This window comes from Lathyrus oleraceus, chromosome 5 (genome assembly GCF_024323335.1).
Source record: "Lathyrus oleraceus cultivar Zhongwan6 chromosome 5, CAAS_Psat_ZW6_1.0, whole genome shotgun sequence".
NCBI classification, from domain to species: Eukaryota; Viridiplantae; Streptophyta; class Magnoliopsida; order Fabales; family Fabaceae; genus Lathyrus; species Lathyrus oleraceus.
Window position 1 is genome coordinate 28,176,156 of NC_066583.1, and position 11,471 is coordinate 28,187,626.

General features: G+C 35.8%; 1 non-coding gene across 1 annotated transcript; it reads left to right on the plus strand.

The window, feature by feature from the left end:
* The first annotated feature begins 682 nt into the window (after nt 1-682).
* Nucleotides 683-789, plus strand: LOC127088381 (small nucleolar RNA R71). The gene has a single exon (XR_007790219.1). It is a non-coding gene; the product is annotated as a small nucleolar RNA R71 (small nucleolar RNA).
* The last annotated feature ends 10,682 nt before the right edge of the window (nt 790-11,471 follow it).

Here is an 11,471-nt window from a genome sequence, read left to right on the forward strand (position 1 = left end):
TGCTAGTTGTTTAATTTGTTCGCCAGTGTGTACATTCTGGTTTAAGAAATCTTTATTGGTTTGCTGTTGAGAAGCTATAAAGTTTTCCATCATGATTTCCAAGTTGGATTTCCTAGGGGCGTTATTGTTAGATGTAGATGGGGTCGGCTTCTGATATCCCGGAGGTATAGCTGGGGCTTGATTTGGAGATTGTCCAGGTGCATATAGAGCATTATTACTCTTATATGAAAAATTGGGATGATTCTTCCAATTTGAGTTATAGGTGTGCGAGTAGGGGCTTCCTTGAGCATAGTTTACTTGCTCCGCTTGGATTCCTGTTAGGAGTTGACAATCTGCAAGAGTGTGACCTTGGATTCCACAGACTTCGCAATTCTGAGTTATGGCAACTACGGTGGCTGGAGGTGATACATTTAAACTTTCAATTTTCTGGACCAGAGCATCCACTTTTGCATTAACATGATCAAGGTTACTTATCTCGTACATGCCAGTTTTCGTTTGAGGTTTTTCCACCATTGTTCGTTCGGTTCCCCACTGATAGTGGTTTTGAGCCATGCTTTCGATAAGTTGGTAAGCGTCAGCATAAGGTTTGTTCATTAGTGCACCACCTGCGGAGACATCTATTGTTAACCTCGTGTTGTACAGGAGACCATTATAGAATGTATGAATTACTAACCAGTCTTCTAAACCATGATGTGGACAAAGTCTCATCATGTCTTTGTATCTTTCCCATGCTTCGAAAAGAGACTCGTTATCTTTCTGTTTAAATCCATTTATTTGGGCTCTTAACATAGCTGTTTTGCTTGGCGGAAAATATCGAGCAAGAAAAACTTTCTTCAACTCGTTCCATGTGGTGACTGAGTTGGAAGGAAGAGATTGAAGTCATCTTCTAGCGCTATCTCTTAGTGAGAAAGGGAAAAGACGAAGTCGAATTGCCTCTGAAGTGACACCATTAGCTTTAACAGTATCAGCGTATTGGACAAATACGGATAAATGAAGGTTAGGATCCTCGGTAGGATTTCCAGAGAATTGGTTCTATTGCACTGCCTGCAACAGTGAAGGTTTGAGTTCAAAGTTGTTTGCTTCGATTGCGGGTGGAGCAATACTTGAATGCGGTTCATCTTGCGATGGAGCGGCGTAATCTCTAAGAGCACGAGCTGGTTCTGCCATCTCGGGTATCGAAGGGAAAATATTTTTGAAATCAGGAAGTTCTACAGGAGGTAGATTGTTTGCAGCACGATATTCTCGAATTCGTCGTAAGACTCGGAGATATAGTTCGATATCGTTGATTCGTAAGTAGAGCGGCTCGCCTTGTGATCGAGTGCGTGGCATACAAATCAACGAAAGAAAGAAAAGAGAAAGAAAAACCTTAGTCTCTACAGCGTAACAGGAGAGTTACGATATCGACTAAATAAAAGTCCCCGGCAACGGCGCCAAAAACTTGATCGCTCGACTTTATGAGTCGAATTGGGGTACAAACTGCAAGTGCACAGTTCTATCGCGTAGTTTTAAAAGATATCGATCCCACAGGGACTTATGAATCGATATACCGTTATCTAAGGTTACTTCGTAAAGCTAAGGCAGGTAATACTTTGATTTTTGGGGAAAAAAACTAAAACTAAAATAGGATCTAAAGTTAATATCTAATAAGCGGATATCGGTACGTAATTCGTCATAATTAGGGAATCAATTCTTTATTGGTCTCTTGGTTTTAAAAATAAATCTTTTCAGTTAACGCTATTGGTTAAAAGTTTTATCTCAAACTCTCGCTCTGTTGAATAAACTATGATTTTATATTAACGTAGCTGTCACTTATAGTTAAGTCAAAAACCACTTTTTGAAAACAATAGAATCCGTAGAAACTCTTTTTAAGAAAACACTAATCGTTTAAACACCCTTATCTCAAACTCTCGCTCTGTTGACTTAGGTTATATAATTAAATTCAAATGCTTAACTCTCGCCCTCACATTCAATCTTTAAAAATACTTTTTGAAAAAGGTTATAATTTAATTAACTCTAAAAATTGCTCTCGCCCTGATCTAGAATTAATGTCCAATTTACACTGTCCAGTCAAAACCTAAAACTCTCGCTCTATTGATTTTAACTTCTTTATGTCTTTTACTTTCGTACAAAAACTTTGTTATTAAACCTGTAAATTGAGACCGTAAAAAGAGTGATTTTAATTTTAAACTTAAATAAACCAACTTAGTTTTGATTCCTTCATTCCGCTTACTTTACGTACCGATACCTAAATAAATTAGCCAGACATGCTAAACAGACTTAAATAAATATCATGCATAAACAGACTCATCGCAGGCAAACAATATAAATTAATAGTAAAAACAAGCATATATAAATTCAACAAATAAATATAGAACCTGAATAATTAAATAGCAATCTTGAACACTCCACCACAGACCGGTTGGATTTGTTCTTGAATTCTTCAATCAGGCAGAAAAATAAAACGAAGGAATAAAAAAACTAGATTCTAACGTAAGGTTAGATCCGTTAAAAGGTACACAATAGTTCCCGGTGTAGAAATTATTGTGCGAAAAATTAATTAAGTGCTAGAAAAGAAAATAGAATTGCTAAAGAAACAATATAACAATTATAAAAGAGGTACTATAAGGAATATGCTTAAGCTGCTGGAAAAAGAAAAAATGAAAAGAAAAACTAAAACTGGAAAACTGTCTGGGAGCGTGGAACCGAGGAAGGGTTTGCAAAGCTGGTATTTATATTGGCACTTTCCGTAACGGTCTTCAGAAGTAGTCCGCGTCAAAGGGTCTTCACGTAACGGAGGTATAGGTGTGGAAATAGGATTCAGCGTGCAAATAGGACTCAACGTCTCTGAAGGCAAAAATGTAGGGGAATGGTGTGACGTCCGTCACACCATGTGTGACGCTCGTCACAGGCATGTATACAGCGTGCCGCTCGTCACAGCCTATGTGACGCTCGTCACAGGCACAACGCCTGTGCCTTCTTTGGGCTGGGCTTGGCTTTTGCTATTTGTTTCCAAAAACTTCTTTTTGCACCTCCTTTTCTTCCTTTTTTTACTTTTGCTTCAAATAGACCACCTGAGATAAATAGAAAGGAAATACCGCGTAATATCTGATAAAATGAAATAAATTAAAGTAAATAATAATATAATTTAATTGAATTAAGTCCTAAAATGTGATATAATTTCATGTTATCAATCTCCTCCTCCTTCTTTAATTTCAAAATCTCTCCCTCTTTTTCAAAACTTTCTTTGCTTGTTATTTTCCACTTATACTTGTTTTAATGAGTAGAAACCATGGCCTTATGCCATTGATTTTCAAAACATTTTCTTAAATAAAACTTGTAAATGAACTTAATCATATTGACTTTAATTTCAAAAGACAAAAAGAACTAACAACCTCATCTAATCCTTTTGGCTATTTTGTGCCTTTTTCTTTTAAACTTTTCAAACTAAAGTATTTAGATTTGAGTTATCTTTGGTTGAGATATAATTCTCCCATTCCATGATATATTTATTATAAGTCTTTTCATTTATTATGGGTTAATGGAATACTTGTTAATTGAATCCAAGTTGGATCCCTCCCTCTTAAATGTTGTAAAGCCCTCATTATCGGTGGATGTTTGGTTGAGTATTCTCCCATTGATAACAAAAGGTCTTTAAGCTTTTGTTATAACAAACCCACCCATCTTTGGAATTTTTACCACGAACTAAGAGGTTTTGATCCTTCATTTTTATTTTGGTACGTAGGCATAAGACTGAAGGTCTTATTAAACACAAAAATATAATAAATGAATTCTTTTCTCATCCCCTTATTCTTTTTTTAGCAAACATATTTTTCAACTAAAACACTTGCATACAAAAAGGGCTCCCTAGGAGTACCTAGGACACTTTGGGTGCTAATACCTTCCCTCTGTGTAACCAACCCCCTTACGTGTAATCTTTGTCATTTTTATTAGTTTTGATTTGAAAACTTCTTATCTTTGGGTTTTGTTCGTACTTTTCCCTTTTCTTTTAAAAACAATAAAAGAGCGGTGGCGACTCTGGCTTTATTGACGTTGAGCTAACCAATAGCTCAGTGGTCATGAATTTACCACTACACTTTAGTTCAATAACCAAAAATTGATATTGTTGTTAAAAAAATATGGTTGAGCCTAACTCAATAAAACTGGCTTGTAAGGTGAGGATCACCCCCACTTATAAGCACATGTTGAAACTATATATTATATAAAGTTGGACTTTTAATACACCCCTCACGCTCAGGAATGAACATCTGAAACATGGAAATAAATGGAGAGAATGGCATCGGGTCATCCCCTTTAGGGAGAAATCAAAGCTCAAAGGTGTCAATCTGCTCCAACCCTAGGAAGCAACACCCCGACATATCCATTAGAAGTCGACCGTCTCCCAATCTTGGGTTCCCGTCTACCCAGATCAATTGATTGTCAAGCTACCCGAGCATCACATTCGAGGGCGAGCGACTGGTATATACATGGGGCTGACCGCAATATTTAATTAATGTGCTTATAAATTTATTTCCTAGTCGTAATTATTAATATAATAGTAATATGAAGTTTATATATTGCTTTTGTATTCTTGTTGTTCTGCTTCTTGTCTTGTTCCCTCTTCAGGGCACTAAAGAATGAACACATGTAACAACTAACCAAGGAACAACCTACGCAGTTAATGTCTAACATAAATATTTAAGGTATGTTATCATAAAAGCTTTGCACGTCTAACTACAACATTCAAATCCCCATAGTGATGAGCGTGCCTAAAGATTTTAGGGGTGTCACCCGAGACGCTTTGCACGTCGAACTATAACAATCAAATCCCTAAGAACCGAGCGCGCCTAAAGATTTAAGAGGTGCTATAGGAGATGCTTTACATGTCCGACTACAAAAATAAAATCCCCATAGTTCCAAGCATACCTAAAGAGTCCATGGGAGCTATCAAAGACTCTTTGTACGTCTGATTATAGCAACCAATTTCCTCAGGGGTGTTGTCGGAGACTCTTTGCACGTCTGGCTACAATAATCAAATACCCAATTGCCAAATAACTACAAACATCCCTAAGTAGCTAGCACCCCCCTAATTCGGATCTAGCCTATCCAAGGGACGTTGTGGTGGAGCCCAGAGACGTCCACCTTGATCTGAGATTTGCCTCGGGAAAAGGGATGGGGATCCTCTATCTTTGGTCAAAGAATAATACCATGTGACATGGAGTGTAACACCCGAGGCCGACGAAGGCGATGAGTGGTTATCGGTGCACAAGGCATGGCAATGAGCGGCTCTTGGGAGCTTCTGGCAAAAAAAACTCAAATCGGAATGAGAGGGATTATGAGGATGTGCATGTATGACACTGAATGGTTTAAGAAAGACTTATACGAATTGATTGCTACTACCTATACCAACTGTAAGACCCCAATTTTTACCCTAAGATCCCTCATGTTATCTCATCATATGCATTGGCCTTGGGATCACATCTTGGCATCCTCCTTACCCCTTATTCATTGGGTTTGCATTGGGAGAGATCACCAAGCACATTTGATTGTATCATACTTTGTATTTTATCATTTTTTACTAACCAAAATACCAAAAACATGTCTTTGTATAAACTAACTCTTTTGTGGGTAGTGCACATGCTCACCTTTGATTCATCAAGCTCATATCTAGGGTTTAAGACCCTCAAGGCAAGGAGCTCAATCAAAAATTGGTTTACTATGGATCTAAGCTTCATATATGAATCCCCATGATCTTCACATGTTATTTTGATCAAGAAATCATCAAGAGTTTGGAATTGGTTTGCCTTGGAAACCCTAATTCATTTGGGTATCTTGTGTAACTTCTTCAACAAGCTTCTTCACCAATTGATCAAATGTTTCAAGGGATACTTCAAATTCCATCATCTTGTGCATATATGATCATCCATGAGTCCAAAGTTCAAGAGAATGTCAAGCTAGCAAGTTGATTCATGGTGGTTGACTAGAGGAATTCATCTAATCAAAATTGGGGTTTCCTAGAACCTATCTCCTACAATTTTGTCATATGAAAATGATTCCAAGAGAAAAGTTACTCTAAATGACATTCCAAACAACTTTCATGTTGAGGTCTAGAGCTAGTTTTACTTGGAAAGGCATTTTTTATGGTGAAAGATTATAGGTCATTGTGTCTAAACCCTAATTTGGAGGTGAACTTCCCAAGGCCATAACTTGCTCAATTTTTATGAGATGAAATATTTCCAAGTTGCACAATCAAATTCAAGATGTCTACTTCAACTTTGATGTTTGGAGGAAGATAAAATTCAACTTTTATATGCATTTTATGTAAGGATACATTATAGGTCATTTTGGACCAATGCCATTGAACAAGTGATTTTGCTCAACTTCAAAAATGCATAATTCCTTCATATTAAATCCAAATGAGGTCAAATTTGAGACCATTTTGAAGTAATTTGAGATAGATACAACTTTGATGAAGTAATGTTTCTCATTTGAAGCTCACATAAAAAGTTAGCCAATGTGGAATAAGTGAACATATGGCTTGACACTTAATTTTTTTTTGACATGTTTAATTTTCCTAACTTCCACCTCAAAATTCATCATGATACAAGCTTCAAATGAAAAAGTGTTCAACATGAAAGTTGTTCCTATTGATCTAAACTTTCTAAAAAGTCTAATTTCATCCCATTTGGATAAGATATGAGTGAACTGCATATGGCTTGAACATTGGATCATCATTTGGCATAAGTGAACTTGAACCTTCCATACACAAATGCATAGCTTTCCAACATGACTTCAGCATTGTTTGTACTCAATTATAGACCAGAAGGAGTGATTACATGGGCCTATCACACACCCATGCACCCATGCAATGTACATTGCTATTTTTGGATCTTCATTTAAAGTGTGCAAATATCAATCCTTATGGCTATAAATATAACCCCTTGCCATCAGAATTAAGGACCCTGCATGCCAGCTTTGATTCCTAACCTTCAAACCCTCTCATTCAAAGGATAATCTTGAGAATTTCCATTAGAAATTGAGTTTGAATCTCCACTATTTTGAGATTCAAAACTCCAAGAGTCCTGCGCCTTTTGTTCATCCAATTCCACTCCATCAAGTGTCCTGAGCAAGATCAATAGCAAGTTGGAGCAAGATTGATTAAATACAGACCTGCATTGAAGGTATTTTCCAGAAATTTTCATGTCTTCGATTCTCACTCAATTCTCCATAATTCTTCTTGATCTTTGGTTGTCTGAAGTCCTACCAATGTAGGCAACAAGATTGAGTTGCTTTGAGGTCAAATCGAAGCAACTCAGATCACATACCTCAAAATTCAACTCCCTGTATATTTCAATATACTTGGAGTTAGGAGAAATTAAGGCCATATTCGAGCTCTTGAGCATTTTTACTTTAAATTCATGTCCTTCTTTTTAATTTTGGTGATGGTTGTGAGTGAACCAGCCCGGTGAAGCTCACCGGAGAAGGAGACCAAAGCTTTCGCTCTGGCGATGTGCTGACACTCATCTGAACCACATGATCCATTTCAAACATTTTAATCTTGTGCCTTGGTTTTGCATACCATCCATTCAACGCTTTGACTTGTGTTCACCATGGAACGCGCGCTAGCAGCCACTTGATCTGCCACCTCAATTAATGAGGGAGATCAAGTGGTCCACGTTTTTTCCTATTTTATGATTTTCATTTTATTTGGTTTATTTTCATTAATTCATATTAATTTTAATATTGATCCAAAAAATATAAGAGTTTCACCAAAAAAATTAAAAAAAAATCCTCTTTCATTTTCTGAATTAAAATGATTTTTTGGATCATTATTAATATTTTTCATGATTTAATTGTTTTTGTGAGTATTTTTAATTGTTTAAAAATAGTTTTAAGTTTCCAAAATTAATGAAATTTTTTCTCCAAGGTCCTTTGACCTTGTTTGACCTATGATAAATCTCATGGCTATTTATTTGGTGTTTTGATGAGGTTTTAGGATTTTGACCAACCATAATTTAATTTAATGGATTACTTAATTGATTTTAATTTTTTAAATGTAATATAAATTGTGTTGAGCTTTTGATATTGACTTGTGTTGTTGAGCCTTGGTCAAGGTTGATTTGATTTTATTGAGTTAAAATCATTGGATTTAGGGGATTGATGAAATATACATTTCATCTCCCAAAATGAATGAATGACTTTAATTTGATAAAAGTCCTCCTTTAACCAATTTGTGTTGATTCCATTTCCCCTCCCTCTTCATCTCAATCCCATTCTCTTCTCATTCATTTCATGAACCTATGATGTCTCTATATCCTAAGGCTAGTTGATTGCAAAATCAACATAAGTGTGGATGAGATTAGGTCCACCCCTGTTGCATATTATTTTTAAGTGTGGTATATTTTAGGAGTATGGTTCATAATACCATATCTCTAACATGCCTTAAAACAAAAATTTCTATTGCCCGACCTCAAATAGTTGTGACTTCTACATAAGTCCAATTGTGATTGCTTAACATAACGCTAAATTGTTAACACAAAAGGCATATCATTCTAGTAAGTGAGTTTGTAAGTCTCCCCTCTTTCATTGTATTGTGTGGAAACTTGACCCTTTTCCCTTCCTTTGGAAGATGTCTTGGTTCAAGGATCCATGCTTGTGAATAATGGGTTGAGTGTTCTCCAAAGAATGAATTAAACAAAAGCAAAAGCAATACTAACTTCTAATCAACTAATAACTAACATTTAATTTCAAGTCATTTACTTTTATGCACTTTAATTTTAAGTCTTTATTGAGTTGTCATTATTCATACCATTCAACTTGTTTACTTTAATGCCATTTTCACTTTGCTCATTTGAGTCTCATTTTTTGATTGTATTGTGATTGTATATACTTGTTTATTTTTGGTGCTCTTTTGACCTTAATGTACATAATAACAACAAAAACCCTAAAAGACATTTGTGTGGACTGTTGGATTTGATCTGAGACATTGGACTTAGAATTAGGCAACACTCCCTATGCAAAAGGACTTGGCCAATGCCAAATTTCATGAAACCAAGTACTTGTGATCTGAAACTTCATCTGAAGCAAGTATTGTAATCCCATCTAAGTTCATCTGCTACATGGTCTTATTGAAGTTGTTACTTTGAACCTATGCCTAGTGCCTATCTTTGAATTCATCTGATACATGGAAGATTATGAAGGAGATCATGAAGTTGCTAAGCTTGGATGTGGCTATCTTTATTTGATGCCTTGCTCTTCATCTTGCTATTTGTGTATTGATATTGCTTGATTCTAAATTCCAAGGGAAATTTGGGTTTCTATATGACATTCTTGTCTATTGGATTGCAGCCCATTTGTTAGATCTTTTCAACTCTTAACTTTTAAATTTTTGCTTAGAATTAGTCTCTTCATATCTTCCCCACTTATTTAATTTCAATCTCTCCCCTCTTTCAAAATCTTCTTTGTTTGTGATTTCTAAACTTAGACCATATTGCAAATTAGAAACTTTGGCCTTATGCCATTGAATTTTTAAACTCTTTTCTTAATCAAATTTGTAAATGAACTTAACTATACTTGACTTAAAATTTCAAACGAAAAAAAGAACTAACATTCATTCAAACCTTTTTTAGGCCCTTTGTGCCTTTGTTAAACTTAATTTTTTTGTTAAAAGCAATGCATCCACTTTGAAATTGTTACCACGAACTACGAGATTTTGATCCCTCATTTTGTGTTGGTACGTGGGCACAAGTCCGAAGGTCTTGTCAAACACAAAAATATAATCAATGAATTCTTTTCTCATCCCTACACTCTATTTATTGCAAACATCATTTTGTATAAAAATACATATGCACACAAAAAAGGGCTCCCTAGGAGTTCCTAGGACACTTTGGGTGCTAACACCTTCCCTCTGTGTAACCAACCCCTTACCTGTAATCTCTGGCATTTTATTAATTTTGATTTGAAAATTTCTTATTTTTGGGTTTTGTTCGTACTTTTCTCTTTTCCATTGGAAACAATAAAAGCGCGGTGGCGACTCTAGTTTAATTGATGTTAAGTTTAGCCATATCTTAATGGTCATGAATTTACCGCTACAGAAATTAAGTGGCGACTTTGCTGGGGAGTAGTCTCCAGTAGGTTTAGCCTACTTTTTTGTGTGTATATAATTGTATATTTGATGCATGTATATTTGTTTGGATGATATTATCTACTTGTTGTGCTTGTTGATCTCTGAGTGGTGAGATAAGTTCTAACCTGAACTTGAGTGCAATTAAGATAGGAAGACGGTATAGTCATGTTAGACTTGTGTGGAGTAGTCCTTAACAAGTTGGCTTGAGACCCGTCTACTCAGTGGAGACCCTATAGGAGTTATGAATGTCACACAAGTTATTTGTGGTTAGGCATTACTCTCTCTGATTTGGGGTCTGAGAACCTGAGGACCGTAGAACATTTAACCCCTCTTGGCCTATTTAGGATGTAGTGCAGAGACTGTTCAGGTGTAGACTTGATAACAGCTCTTACATGATACTACACTCAGACGAGTTTCTCTTGAGAATATTATGGGTTGATGAGCCAGTCATCCTGACCTGTAATATCTGATAGATGGAATTAAGACTCTGGGAACTTTTTAGAACATGATATACAGGTTTTATCCTTAGTACACTCCTTTGATGGTTCTTACCTAGACTCCATACTCGTGACTCACAACAAACCCTTGATTATTGGTTGATCCAATCAAGTCTTTTCAATATCAATGGAACTTGGGTATCGATAAGTGTAGCGGGAAATTCCTGATCATCAAGCTATTGACAAACTAGAGATCAATTAACAAGAGTCGCCACCGCGCTTTTATTGTTTCCAAGGAAAAAGGGAAAAAGTACGAACAAAACCCAAATAGTAAGAAGTTTTCAAATAAAAACTAATAATAGTTAGAGATCACAGGTAAGGGGGTTGGTTACACAAAGGGAAGGTGTTAGCATCCAAAGTGTCATAGGTACTCCTAGGGAGCCCTTTTTGTGTGCATATGTATTTTGTACAAAGTGATATTTTCAAACAAATAGAATGAGGGGATGAGAAAATAATTCATTAATTATATTTTTGTGTTTGACAAGACCTTCGGTCTTGTGCCTATGTACCAACATAAAAATGAGGGATCAAAACCTCGTAGTTCGTGTTATAAATTTCAAAATGAGTGTGTTGGTTTTAACAAAGTTTAAGTTTGAGAGGCACAAAGGCCTAAAATGATTTGAATGGGTTAGTTCTTTTTGGCTTTTTTGAAAGTTTAAGTCAAGTATAGTTAAGTTTATTCACAAGTTTGATTTAAGAAAATAAGTTTGAAAATGCAATGGCATAAGGCCAAAGTTTCTATCTTTTTGAAAGTGGTCAATGTTTAGAACAAAAGTAGTTCACACAAAGAAGGTTTTAAAAATGGAGGGAGAGATTTTGAAATTAAAGAAATGGGGAGAAGATGAAGATAC